This window comes from Schistocerca cancellata, chromosome 7 (genome assembly GCF_023864275.1).
Source record: "Schistocerca cancellata isolate TAMUIC-IGC-003103 chromosome 7, iqSchCanc2.1, whole genome shotgun sequence".
Lineage (NCBI taxonomy): Eukaryota > Metazoa > Arthropoda > Insecta > Orthoptera > Acrididae > Schistocerca > Schistocerca cancellata.
Window position 1 is genome coordinate 67,341,437 of NC_064632.1, and position 12,409 is coordinate 67,353,845.

General features: G+C 45.3%; 1 protein-coding gene across 2 annotated transcripts in view; it reads left to right on the forward strand.

The window, feature by feature from the left end:
* LOC126092022 (fatty acid 2-hydroxylase) overlaps positions 1 to 12,409 on the forward strand; it is a 622,506-nt gene that overhangs the window by 25,439 nt on the left and 584,658 nt on the right. Inside the window, exon 1 of one of the 2 annotated variants that reach the window (XM_049907414.1) lies at positions 10,268 to 10,424. The exons of the other annotated variant lie outside the window; for it this stretch is intronic. The gene's annotated coding sequence lies outside the window, so the exon portion shown is untranslated. Of the gene's footprint in view, positions 1 to 10,267; positions 10,425 to 12,409 lie in introns of those variants that run through there. 2 annotated transcript variants of the gene reach the window in all.

Consider the following 12,409-nt stretch of genomic DNA (forward strand, 5'->3'; position numbering starts at 1 on the left):
GTTTCTCACTAAGTTTGAACGATGACGCGTAACAGAGCTGCGAGAATCTGGATGACTGCTGGCAGCGGCGGTCACTAGAATGTACGGCCGCAGGAAGACCGTACCCCGGACGGCCACGAGGCACTTGTTGTGTCTAGACAAGACAGTCTAGACACAAGGCGAAGGTAACCGAAATGCACGCGCACACACACACCGGCTGGCGTGAGTTCTGGAACAGGATACGTATTGAATGCTATAAAGAAAAGTACGTAGCTGCGTTAATACTTAACTTTAATTCATCCTTGTGGTACATCGCTCCTGACGATACGAATGAGACACTTTAAATATGGTTAATGGCGCCTTGCTAGGTCGTAGCCATGGACTTAGCTGAAGGCTATTCTAACTGTCTCTCGGCAAATGAGAGAAAGGCTTCGTCAGTGTAGTCGCTAGCAAAGTCGTCGTACAACTGGGGCGAGTGCTAGTACATCTTTCTAGACCTGCCATGTGGTGGCGCTAGGTCTGCAATTACTGACATTGGCGACACGCGGGTCCGACGTTTGGCGGTGACACCACAGCACTACCGAGAGGGAAGACCACCGTGTTTGGCGTATGGCTCTGGCGCATCATACTACATCTGCAGCAGCAATCTGAGTAGCAGTTGGCACCACAGTGATACCAGAAACTGTTACAAATCGGTTGCTTCAAGGACAGCTCCGATCCAGACGCCCTGTAGCGTGCACTCCACTGGGCCCAAACCACGGCCATTGGCGATTTCAGTGGCGTCATGTGGGAGCTCAGTGGATGGTACGGTGGGTATCTGTTGTGTTTTCTGGAGCAAGCTCGTTCTGCCTCCGTGTCAGCGGTAGCCGATTCTTGGTTAGGAGGAGGACAATAGACGACCTGCAACGAACCTGCCTGCGTGCTACACACACTGGACCTTCGCCTGGAGCTGCGATTTCATTTGACAGCAGGAGCACTCTCGTGGCTACCGCACGCGCACTGACTGCAAATCTGTTCGTCAGTCTGGTGATTCGACCTGCTGTGTTGGCATTCGTAAGCAGCATTCCATGGGTTGTTTTCCAACTGGATAACGCTCGTCCACATACCGCTGTTGAACCCAACATGCTCTACAGAGTGTCGACATGTTGCCTTGGCCTGCTCCATCACTAAAACAGCTGAATTTCTCAAACAGCGCTATACACTGGTTCGACAGCTACCTCAAAAACAGAAGTCAACAAGTCATTTGTGGGTCGGAAAAGTCATCATGGAAAAACGTGCGCTCTGGAGTTCCCCAAGGCTCCGTCCTTGGTCCATTACTCTTCTCACTGTATATTAATGATATTTCTTCAGTGATTCACTCCTGCAACTACCATCTATATGCCGACGACATCCAACTGTACATAAGTGCAAGCCCCAAGAACATTGCTGACGCAGTAGCGAGTATGAACGCAGATCTTTGCTCTGTTTCTCGATGGGCACAGAACCTAGGTCTGAAACTAAGCCCCAAGAAATCCCAGGTCATACTTATATCTCATCCAAAGTTAATCAGTCGGTACTTTCGCGAAACAGTCCCTCAAATACTCCTCAATGGTACCCAGCTACCATACCAAAAAACAGTAAAAGACCTTGGAATAATCTTGGATGAACACCTAAACTGGGAAGAACAAACAGTCACAGCTTGCCGGAAATCGCTCTCCTCCCTACATGCAATTCAAAAATTTAGAAAAATGTTTCCAACCCATGTTAAACAAAAATTAGTCCAAACACTAGTCTTGCCTAATCTTTACTACTGTGATGTAGTTCAACACGGCACAAATAGTGAAAATTCGAGGTGCCTCGAGCTAGTGATGAATGCTTGCGTTAGATACGTATGCAATATACGGTTGTATGATCATATCAGTCCTTCATACTCCCAGCTAGGTTGGATACGCCCACATAAGGCACGCGATCTCCACACGATGTGCTTACTTCATCGATTTCTTAGCCACTGGTGCCCCCAATACTTATCTTTTTACATTAAACACCTATCATCATTCCACAACCGCAATACCAGATCGGATACGTCTAGCATCTTGGCTGTACCTTTACATAACACAAAATCTTTCTCTGTGTCATTCTCCATCTCAGCCATACGACTATGGAACGCGCTCCCCTGTGATCTGCGTCTTATCCAGAACCACTTAACATTCAAGAGGGAACTCAAGACTTACATATTAGGGACGGTATAGCCACCATTGTCGTGCCCCTCTCATCTTTTTCTTTCTCCTCTCCATCATAGCTTCGAATTTTACCATTCTATTTCTCTTCCCCTAACCTATCTACCTCTTCTATATCTCTTTCACCCCATTCTATCGTCTTATGTCTCTGCTTGATGAGAATAACTCACAAGCTGCAAGAATATAACGAGAAAATTCCCAACTAGCAATAGGACTGACATTCATAAAAGAAAAAAATATGTTTACTTTCCTATACATAGTCATTACTATTATTATTATTCTTGATTATTATAATTATTTTTTGATTGTTATAATTATCATTGTACTGCTTTTATAATCTCTAATTTTTTTCTGTAACATTAATACTGTCTAACATGTTATATGTCCTTAATGTTCTGTAGAAACTGAAATTTGTTGAATCTGAGTATGCCTGGTTAGGTGTAAGAGAGGGCCTGAAGGCCCTAATCTTGCCAGGTAAAATAAATGCATAAATAAATAAAATAAATGAATAAATAAATCTGTCTCCAGTCGAGTACATGTGGGACATCATCGGACGACAACTCCATCGTCACACAGACAGCATTAACCGCCCATCTGTCGACCGGTCGAGGCAACAGGCATGGAACTCCATCCCACGAACTGGCATCCGGCACCTGTTTAACACAATAAATGCGGGTTTGCATGCTTGCAGTGAAATTCTGGCGGTTACACCGGTTATTATTGTACCAGCATTTCAAAAAATGGTTCAAATGGCTCTGGGCACTATGGGACTTAACATCTGAGGTCATCAGTCCCCTAGAACAAACACTGGTAGCTGTTACTTCTGTAAAATATCTGGGAGTGTGCGTGCGGAACGATTTGAAGTGCAATGATTGTATAAAATTAATTGTTGGTAAAGCGGGTACCAGGTTGAGATTCATTGGGAGAGTCCTTACAAAATGTAGTCCATCAACAAAGGAGGTGGCTTACAAAACACTCGTTCGACCTATACTTGAGTATTGGTCATCAGTGTGGGATCCGTACCAGGTCGGGTTGACGGAGGAGATAGAGAAGATCCAAAGAAGAGCGGCGCGTTTCGTCACAGGGTTATTTGGTAAGCGTGATAGCGTTACGGAGATGTTTAGCAAACTCCAGTGGCAGACTCTGCAAGAGAGGTGCTCTGCATCGCGGTGCAGCTTGCTGTCCAGGTTTCGAGAGGGTGCGTTTCTGGATGAGGTACCGAATATATTGCTTCCCCCTACTTTTACCTCCCGAGGAGATCACGAATGTAAAATTAGAGAGATTCGAGCGCGCGTGGAGGCTTCCCGGCAGTCGTTCTTCCCACGAACCATACGCGACTGTAACAGGAAACGGAGTTAATGACAGTGGCACTTCAAGTGCCCTCCGCCACACACCGTTGGGTGGCTTGCGGAGTATAAATGTAGATGTATATGTAGAACTTAGAACTACTTAAACCTAACTAACCTAAGGACATCACACACATCCATGCCCGAGGCAGGATTCGAACCTGCGACCGTAGCGGTTGCAAGATTCCAGACTGTAGCGCCTAGAACCGCTCGGCCAACGGGGCAGCCCAGCATTTCACATTTGGAATGGTTTATCTCGCACTTCCATTAACCTGCGGTATTGCAATGTTAATCACTTAAATACACTGACTTAGCGAATGTCATGGGATAGGCACGTACAACGCGAGGGGCCTCCTATCGGCCTGCAGACTGCAGTGAGACGCCGTGGAAGTGCCTCTGATACTCCTCCAGAAGCAGCTGACACTAAATTGTTTGCAGAGCGGCAGCCAATTCCGTTCTGTTCGTAGGTGCAGAATCCATGGCACAGAGCTTGCGTTCCATGACGTCCCAGATATGATCGATGGGGTTGAAAGGCCGGCCGGTGTGGCTGAGCAGTTCTAGGCGGTTCAGTCCGGAACTGCGCTGCTGCTACGGTCACAGGTTCGAATCCTGCCTCGGGCACGGATATGTGTGATGTCCTTAGGTTAGTTAGGTTTCAATAGTTCTAAGTTCTAGGGGACTGATCACCTCAGATGTTAAGTCCCATAATGCTCAGAGCCATTTGAACCATTCTTGGGGTTGAAATCTGGGCTCCGGAATGGCCACCTCAGTCTCTGGACCTCCCCTGCATATTCCGGAAACCATTCCCTGGCGACGCGGGGGCGATGTGGCGACCTGTTATCTTGAAACATCGCAAAACCGTCAGGATGTTGAAAGGCCAAAAATGGGTGGAGATGGTATCCGAGCAGATCAACATAATGTGGACGATTTAAGTCCCTTCCAGAACAATCAGAGGACCCATTCCATACTAGGAAAATGCACCCCAGACCATAACAGAGACAGCACTGCCTTGACCACACCTTCTTGCCGTGCAGGATCAGTCGATTCATACGGTTTGGTCCACCCACTGGCATGGTGCAGTTGAAATCGTGGTCCGTCCGACCGTATCACGTTAGGCTCCAGTGTCCGTCCTTGGTAATGGCGACAAATGCAAGCCTTTGTGCCCAATGACGTCGCGTTAACAGTGGCATCCGTGTGTTGCGCCGGATCCCATTCCCCATGGAATCATGGTTCAAATGGTTCAAATTGCTCTGAGCACTGCGGGACTTAACATCTTGGGTCATCAGTCGCCTAGAACTTAGAACTACTTAAACCTAACTAACCTAAGGACATCACACACATCCAAGCCCGATGCAGGATTCGAACCTACGACCGTAGCAGTCCCGCGGTTCCGGACTGCAGCGCCTAGAACCGCACGGCCACCGCGGCCGGCATGGAATCATGTTCCTACGGATTTTCCACTGGGAGACGAGTCCAGCACGTCCTGTGTTGCACTGAGCTGCGATTTGTTGTGCTGTTGCCCTTCTGTCACTATTGACGCATCGTCAGTGATGACGTCTCAACTGTCGCCGATGACGGTCATCGTGGGTAGGTGGACTGACACCCTCATTCAACTGTTCACGCCAGCTCTGGACACGGTTGAGCGTGTGAAGCCGAACTCCTGCTCCACTGCCGAAATCTAAATTCCCATCCGGGCGGGTATCGACCGCCAAACCCCCCTCGAATGCAGTAAATGAAGCAGGCAAAAAAGAATACAAACGACTCAAAAATGAGATCGACAGGAAGTGCAAAATGGCTAAGCAGGGATGGCTAGAGGACAAATGTAAGGATGTAGAGGCTTATCTCACTAGGGGTAAGATAGGTACTGCCTACAGGAAAATTAAAGAGACCTTTGGAGATAAGAGAACCACTTGTATGAACATCAAGAGCTCAGATGGAAACCCAGTTCTAAGCAAAGAAGGGTAAGCAGAAAGGTGGAAGGAGTATATAGAGGGTCTATACAAGGGCGATGCACTTGAGGACAATATTATGGAAATGGAAGAGGATGTAGATGAAGATGAAATGGGAGATAAGATACTGCGTGAAGAGTTTGACAAAGCACTGAAAGACCTGAGTCGAAACAAGGCCCCCGGAGTAGACAACATTCCATTGGAACTACTGACGGCCTTGGGAGAGCCAGTCCTGACAAAACTCTACCATCTGGTGAGCAAGATGTACGAGACAGGCGAAATACCCTCAGACTTCAAGAAGAATATAATAATTCCAATCCCAAAGAAAGCAGGTGTTGACAGATGTGAAAATTACCGAACAATCAGCTCAATAAACCACAGCTGCAAAGTACTAACACGAATTCTTTACAGACGAATGGAAAAACTAGTAGAAGCCGACCTCGGGGAGGATCAGTTTGGATTCCGTAGAAATACTGGAACACGTGAGGCAATACTGACCTTACGACTTATCTTAGGAGAAAGATTAAGGAAAGGCAAACCTACGTTTCTAGCATTTGTAGACTTAGAGAAAGCTTTTGACAATGTTGACTGGAATACTCTCTTTCAAATTCTAAAGGTGGCAGAGGTAAAATACAGGGAGCGAAAGGCTATTTACAATTTGTACAGAAACCAGATGGCAGTTATAAGAGTCGAGGGACATGAAAGGGAAGCAGTGGTTGGGAAGGGAGTAAGACAGGGTTGTAGCCTCTCCCCGATGTTATTCAATCTGTATATTGAGCAAGCAGTAAAGGAAACAAAAGAAAAATTCGGAGTAGGTATTAAAATCCATGGAGAAGAAATAGTAACTTTGAGGTTCGCCGATGACATTGCAATTCTGTCAGAGACAGCAAAGGACTTGGAAGAGCAGTTGAACGGAATGGATGGTGTCTTGAAGGGAGGATATAAGATGAACATCAACAAAAGCAAAACAAGGATAATGGAATGTAGTCGAATTAAGTCGGGTGATGCTGAGGGAATTAGATTAGGGAATGAGCCACTTAAAGTAGTAAAGGAGTTTTGCTATTTGGGGAGCAAAATAACTGATGATGGTCGAAGTAGAGAGGATATAAAATGTAGACTGGCAATGGCAAGGAAAGCGTTTCTGAAGAAGAGAAATTTGTTAACATCGAGTATAGATTTAAGTGTCAGGAAGTCATTTCTGAAAGTATTTGTATGGAATGTAGCCATGTATGGAAGTGTAACATGGACGGTAAATAGTTTGGACAAGAAGAGAATAGAAGCTTTCGAAATGTGGTGCTACAGAAGAATGCTGAAGATTAGATGGGTAGATCACATAACTAATGAGGAAGTATTGAATAGAATTGGGGAGAAGAGAAGTTTGTGGCACAACTTGATCAGAAGAAGGGATCGGTTGGTAGGACATGTTCTGAGGCATCAAGGGATCACCAATTTAGTATTGGAGGGCAGTGTGGAGGGTAAAAATCGTAGGGGGAGACCAAGAGATGAATACACTAAGCAGATTCAGAAGGATGTAGGTTGCAGTAGGTACTGGGAGATGAAGAAGCTTGCACAGGATAGAGTAGCATGGAGAGCTGCATCAAACCAGTCTCAGGACTGAAGACCACAACAACAACAAAAACCCCCCTCGAACGACATCAGCTCATTACGACGTTGCACGTTACACAAATTTTTTTTTTTTTATTTACACGTCAAGTTCCATAGGACCAAATTGAAGAGCAAATCTCCAAGGTTATGGAACGTGTCAGTACATGAAATTACAACATAAAAGTAATAACAGATAAAAATAAAAGTTCATGAACCTGAAAAAAGTTAGCACGTAAGTTTAAGTAAACGCTATCAGCAATACAATAAGAATCAGCTTAGTTTTTCAAGTAATTCATCGACAGAATAGAAGGAGTGACCCATTAGGAAACCTTTCAGTTTCGATTTGAAAGCGCGTGGATTACTGCTAAGATTTTTGAATTCGAGTGGCAACTTATTGAAAATGGATGCGGCAGTATACTGCACACCTTTTTTCTCGAGAGTTAAGGAAGTCCGATCCAAATGCAGGTTTGATTTCTGACGAGTATTAACCGAGTAAACGCTGCTTATTCTTCGGAATAAGCTAATACTGTTAACAAGAAATGACAGTGAGGAACATATATATTGAGAGGCCAATGTCAAAATACCCAGACTCGTGAACAGGGGTCGACAAGAGGTTCATGAATTCACACCACTTATTGCCCGAACCGCCCGTTTCTGAGCCAGAAAATATCCTTCTAGAATGGGAAGAGTTACCCCAAAATATAATACCATACGACATAAGCGAATGAAAACAACCAAAGTAGACTAATTTTCGTGTCGAAGTATCACTCACTTATGATACCGTTCGAACAGTAAAAATGGCAGTATCAAGTCTTTGAACAAGATCCTGAACGTGGGCTTACCACGACAGCTTACTGTCTATCTGAACACCAAGAAATATGAACTGTTCAGTTTCACTTATCATATGCCCATTCTGTGAAATTAAAACATCAAGTTTTGTTGAATTGTGTGTTAGAAACTGTAAAAACTGAGTCTTACTCTGACTTAACGTTAGTTTATTTTCTACAAGCCATGAACTGAGGTCACGTACTGCACTATTTGAAACCGAGCCAATGTTGCACACAACATCCTTTACTACCAAGCTAGTGTCATCAGCAAACAGAAATATTTTAGAGTTGCCCGTAATACTGGAGGGCGTATCATTTATATAAATAAGGAACAGGAGTGGCCCCAACACTGATCCCTGGGGCACCCCCCTCTTGACAGTGCCCCACTCAGATCCCACATCACAGCCGTTATCACCATTGTGAATAATGACCTTTTGCTGCCTGTTGCTAAAGTAAGAGGTGAACCAATTGTGAGGTACTCCCCGTATTCCGTAATGGTCCAACTTCTGGAGCAATATTTTGTGATCAACACAATCAAATGCCTTAGTAAAATAAAAAAAATACGCCAAGCCTTCGAAACTTCTTGTTTAGCCCATCCAATACCTCACAGAGAAAAGAGAATATAGCATTTTCAGTTGTTAAATGACTTGTTAAGCCGAACTGTACATTTGATAGCAAATCGTATGATATAAAATGATCAATTATCCTTACATACACAGCCTTTTCAATAACTTTTGCAAACACTGATGGCATAGAAATATGTCTAAAATTATCTACATGATCTATATAAATGACCTGGGTGACAATCTGAGCAGTTCTCTTAGGTTGTTCGCAGATGATGCTGTAATTTACCGTCTAGTAAGGTCATCCGAAGACCAGTATCAGTTGCAAAGCGATTTAGAAAAGTTTGCTGTATGGTGTGGCAGGTGGCAGTTGACGCTAAATAATAAAAAGTGTGAGGTGATCCACATGAGTTCCAAAAGAAATCCGTTGGAATTCGATTACTCGATAAATAGTACAATTCTCAAGGCTGTCAATTCAACTAAGTACCTGGCTGTTAAAATTACGAACAACTTCAGTTGGAAAGACCACATAGATAATATTATGGGGAAGGCGAGCCAAAGGTTGCGTTTCATTGGCAGGACACTTAGAAGATGCAGCAAGTCCACTAAGAGACAGCTTACACTACACTCGTTCGTCCTCTGTTAGAACATTGCTGCACGGTGTGGGATCCTTACCAGGTGGGATTGACGGGAGACATCGAAAGGGTGCAAAAAAGGGCAGCTTCTTTTGTATTATCACGTAATAGGGGAGAGAGTGTTGCAGATATGATACGCGAGTTGGGATGGAAGTCATTAAAGCAAAGACGTTTTTCGTCGCGGCGAGATCTATTTACGAAATTTTAGTCACCGACTTTCTCTTCCGAATGCGAAAATATTTTGTTGAGCCCAACCTACATAGGTAGGAATGATCATCAAAATAAAATAAGAGAAATCAGAGCTCGAACAGAAAGGTTTAGGTGTTCGTTTTTCCCGCGCGCTGTTCGGGAGTGGAATGGTAGAGAGATAGTATGATTGTGGTTCGATGAACCCTCTGCCAAGCACTTAAATGTGATTTGCAGAGTAATCATGTAGATGTAGATGTAGATCCGTTATATAAAGCGGTTTTACTACTGAGTACTTGAATCGCTCAGGAAACTGACCGTTCATAAAGGAAAAATTACAAATGTGGCTAAATACAGGGCTAACAGGCACATTCACTTCTCAGAAGGTCTGGTATACAACTGCAGTTGGCACAGGTAGCGCATGGTGGGCATGTAACACACCTGAGCCATCTGTGCTCCAGTAACCTATTAGGTTTGCTAAGTCAGTGTATGTTACCTAGACAAATGGATCCCCGAAATATCACTACTCTACATTAATTATTGTTTGGTGTTGCGGTTTTTTTCTTCCGACAGTGTGCGTTCGAGCAGGTATTTCTCGCGGTGTTTCCATATTTTTGTCCAACCCCTGTAGATCTCGATACGCGACAGTTAACTTCTACTGTCGGCCGAATCGTTTATTCGCACTGTGCTGACAGCAGTTGGCGGAAAATAAGGCAGGCCGTGTTGGCGTACAGAGTGGGCGCGAAGTGTTGACACAGTGGAGTGATAAGGTGGCGGCGGGGCTTAGCCGCGGCCGGCTAGCGGAGGCGGAGGCGGCGGCGGCGGCGGCGGCGGCGCAGCAGTTGCCGCCGACTGACGTGCGCGGGCAGCAGCTGAGTCCAGCGTAGCGGGGCCTGGCGCCGTGCGACGCCGACAGCCCGCCTCCTGCTGGCCGCTACCAGAAGCCCACGTTCACACCCGGTTTGTCCTGTGTTCCTTTCTACTCGTACCGAAAAGCGACTTCCGTTTTTAGAAAATATATACGTACCCGAAAAGAAACTTGTTAAATGGCATCACGCTCCGGTGTCCGGAGGCGCTGCAAGAATGCCTGGACAAGCGACTAGGAGGGTCGGAAGAAGGTACAGTATGGTTCACCTCATACACGGAGCGACGTCCAGTAAAGGACTGTGCCGCTCTGCCTGGCTTTCCGCTTAACAGCTGCTTTGCAACAAAATTGTTTTAATGAAACTTCCTGGCATATTAAAACTATGTGCCGGACCGAGACACGAACTCGGGACCTTTGCCTTTCGCGGGCAAGTGCTCTGCCAACTGAGCTACCCAAGCACGGCTCACGACCCCTCCTCACAGCTTTAATTCCGCCAGTACCTCGTCTCCTACCTTCCAAACTTCGCACAAGCTCTCCTACATACCTTGCAGGACTAGCACTCGTCGAAGAAAGGATATTGCGGAGATATGGCTTAGCCACAGCCTAGGGGATGTTTCCAGAATGAGATTTTCACTCTGCAGCGGATTGAGCGCTGATATGAAACTTCCTGGCAGATTAGAACTGTGTGCCGCACCGAGACTCGAACTCGGGACCTTTGCCTTTCGCGGGCAAGTGCTCTACCAACTGAGCTACCCAAGCACGGCTCACGACCCGTTCTCACAGCTTTAATTCCGCCAGTTGGTAAAGCACTTGCCCGCGAAAGGCAAAGGTCCCGAGTTCGAGACTCGGTGCGGCACACAATTTTAATCTGCCAGGAACTTTCATATCAGCGCACACTCCACTGCAGAGTGAAAATCTCATTCTGGAAAATTGCTTTAACTTCGGCTGCCGGTTTTTGGTATTTGATGTACTTGTCTGTGAGGAAACTGTGTGTGGTAAAAATTGCACTAATATCCAACTAGATGTCGGCAAGATGTCAGGCAGTGCTAACACGAGACAACTTGCTCTCAATGTAGAGAAAACTGTACTCTTCACGAAACATACGAGCCTGCAAGGTACATTCACATATACAGGGTGAAAATTTGGGAGGTTGCACAGGACACCGAAACAAATATTTTTTTCTAATGTCATATTTTCCTATGAGGATTTTTTAAATCGGTAGAGGGAGTTTTGATGAAAATGGAATGGACTCTGGGAGGTTGCAGTGCAAACAATTTTTCTTACGTTTTTTCCTCTGAGGACAAAAAGTAACGCAAACAAGCTGCAATTCTTTATTACTAGGAGACAACATTAACGCAGTAATGTGAGTCGTGCTTGGGTAGCGCAGATGGTAGAGCACTTGCCCGTGAAAGGCAAACGTCCCGAGTTCGAGACTCGGTCCGGCACACAGTTTTAATCTGCCAGGAAGCTTCATATCAGCGCACACTCCACTGCAGAGTGAAAATCTCATTCTGGAAAATTGCTTTAACTTCGGCTGCAGGTTTTTGGTATTTGACGTACTTATCTGTGAGGAAACTGTGTGTGGTAAAAATTGCACTAATATCCAGTTAGATGTCGGCGAAATGTCAGCCAGTGCTAACATCTGACAACTTGCTCTCAATGCAGAGAAAGCTGTACTCTTCATGAAACATGCGAGCCTGCAAGGTACATTCACATATACAGGGTGAAAATTTGGGAGTTTGCACAGGACACCGAAACAAATATCTTTTTTTTATTGTGTCATACTTTTCCTGTGAAGATTTTTTAAATCGGCAGAGGGAGTTTTGATAAAAATGGAATGGACTCTGGGAGGTTGCAGTGCAAACAATTTTTCTAACGTGTTTTCCCCTGAGGACAAAAAGTAACACAAAAAAGCTACAATTCTTTATTACTAGGAGACAACATTAAAGCAGCAATGTGACTCGTGCTTGGGTAGCTCAGATGGTAGAGCACGTGCCCGCGAAAGGCAAAGGTCCCGAGTTCGAGTCTCGGTCCGGGACACAGTTTCAATCTGCCAGGAAGTTTCATTAACGCACTAAGTTTGAAAAGTAGGAGATGAGGTACTGACAGAAGTTAGGCTATAAGGGCGGTTCCTGATTCCCGCCTGTGTGGTTCAGTCGGTAAAACCAGCAGCAGCGAATGGCAAATGCTCCGCATTCCATGCTGCGGCACACATTTTTAACCCGCCATACAGTTTGA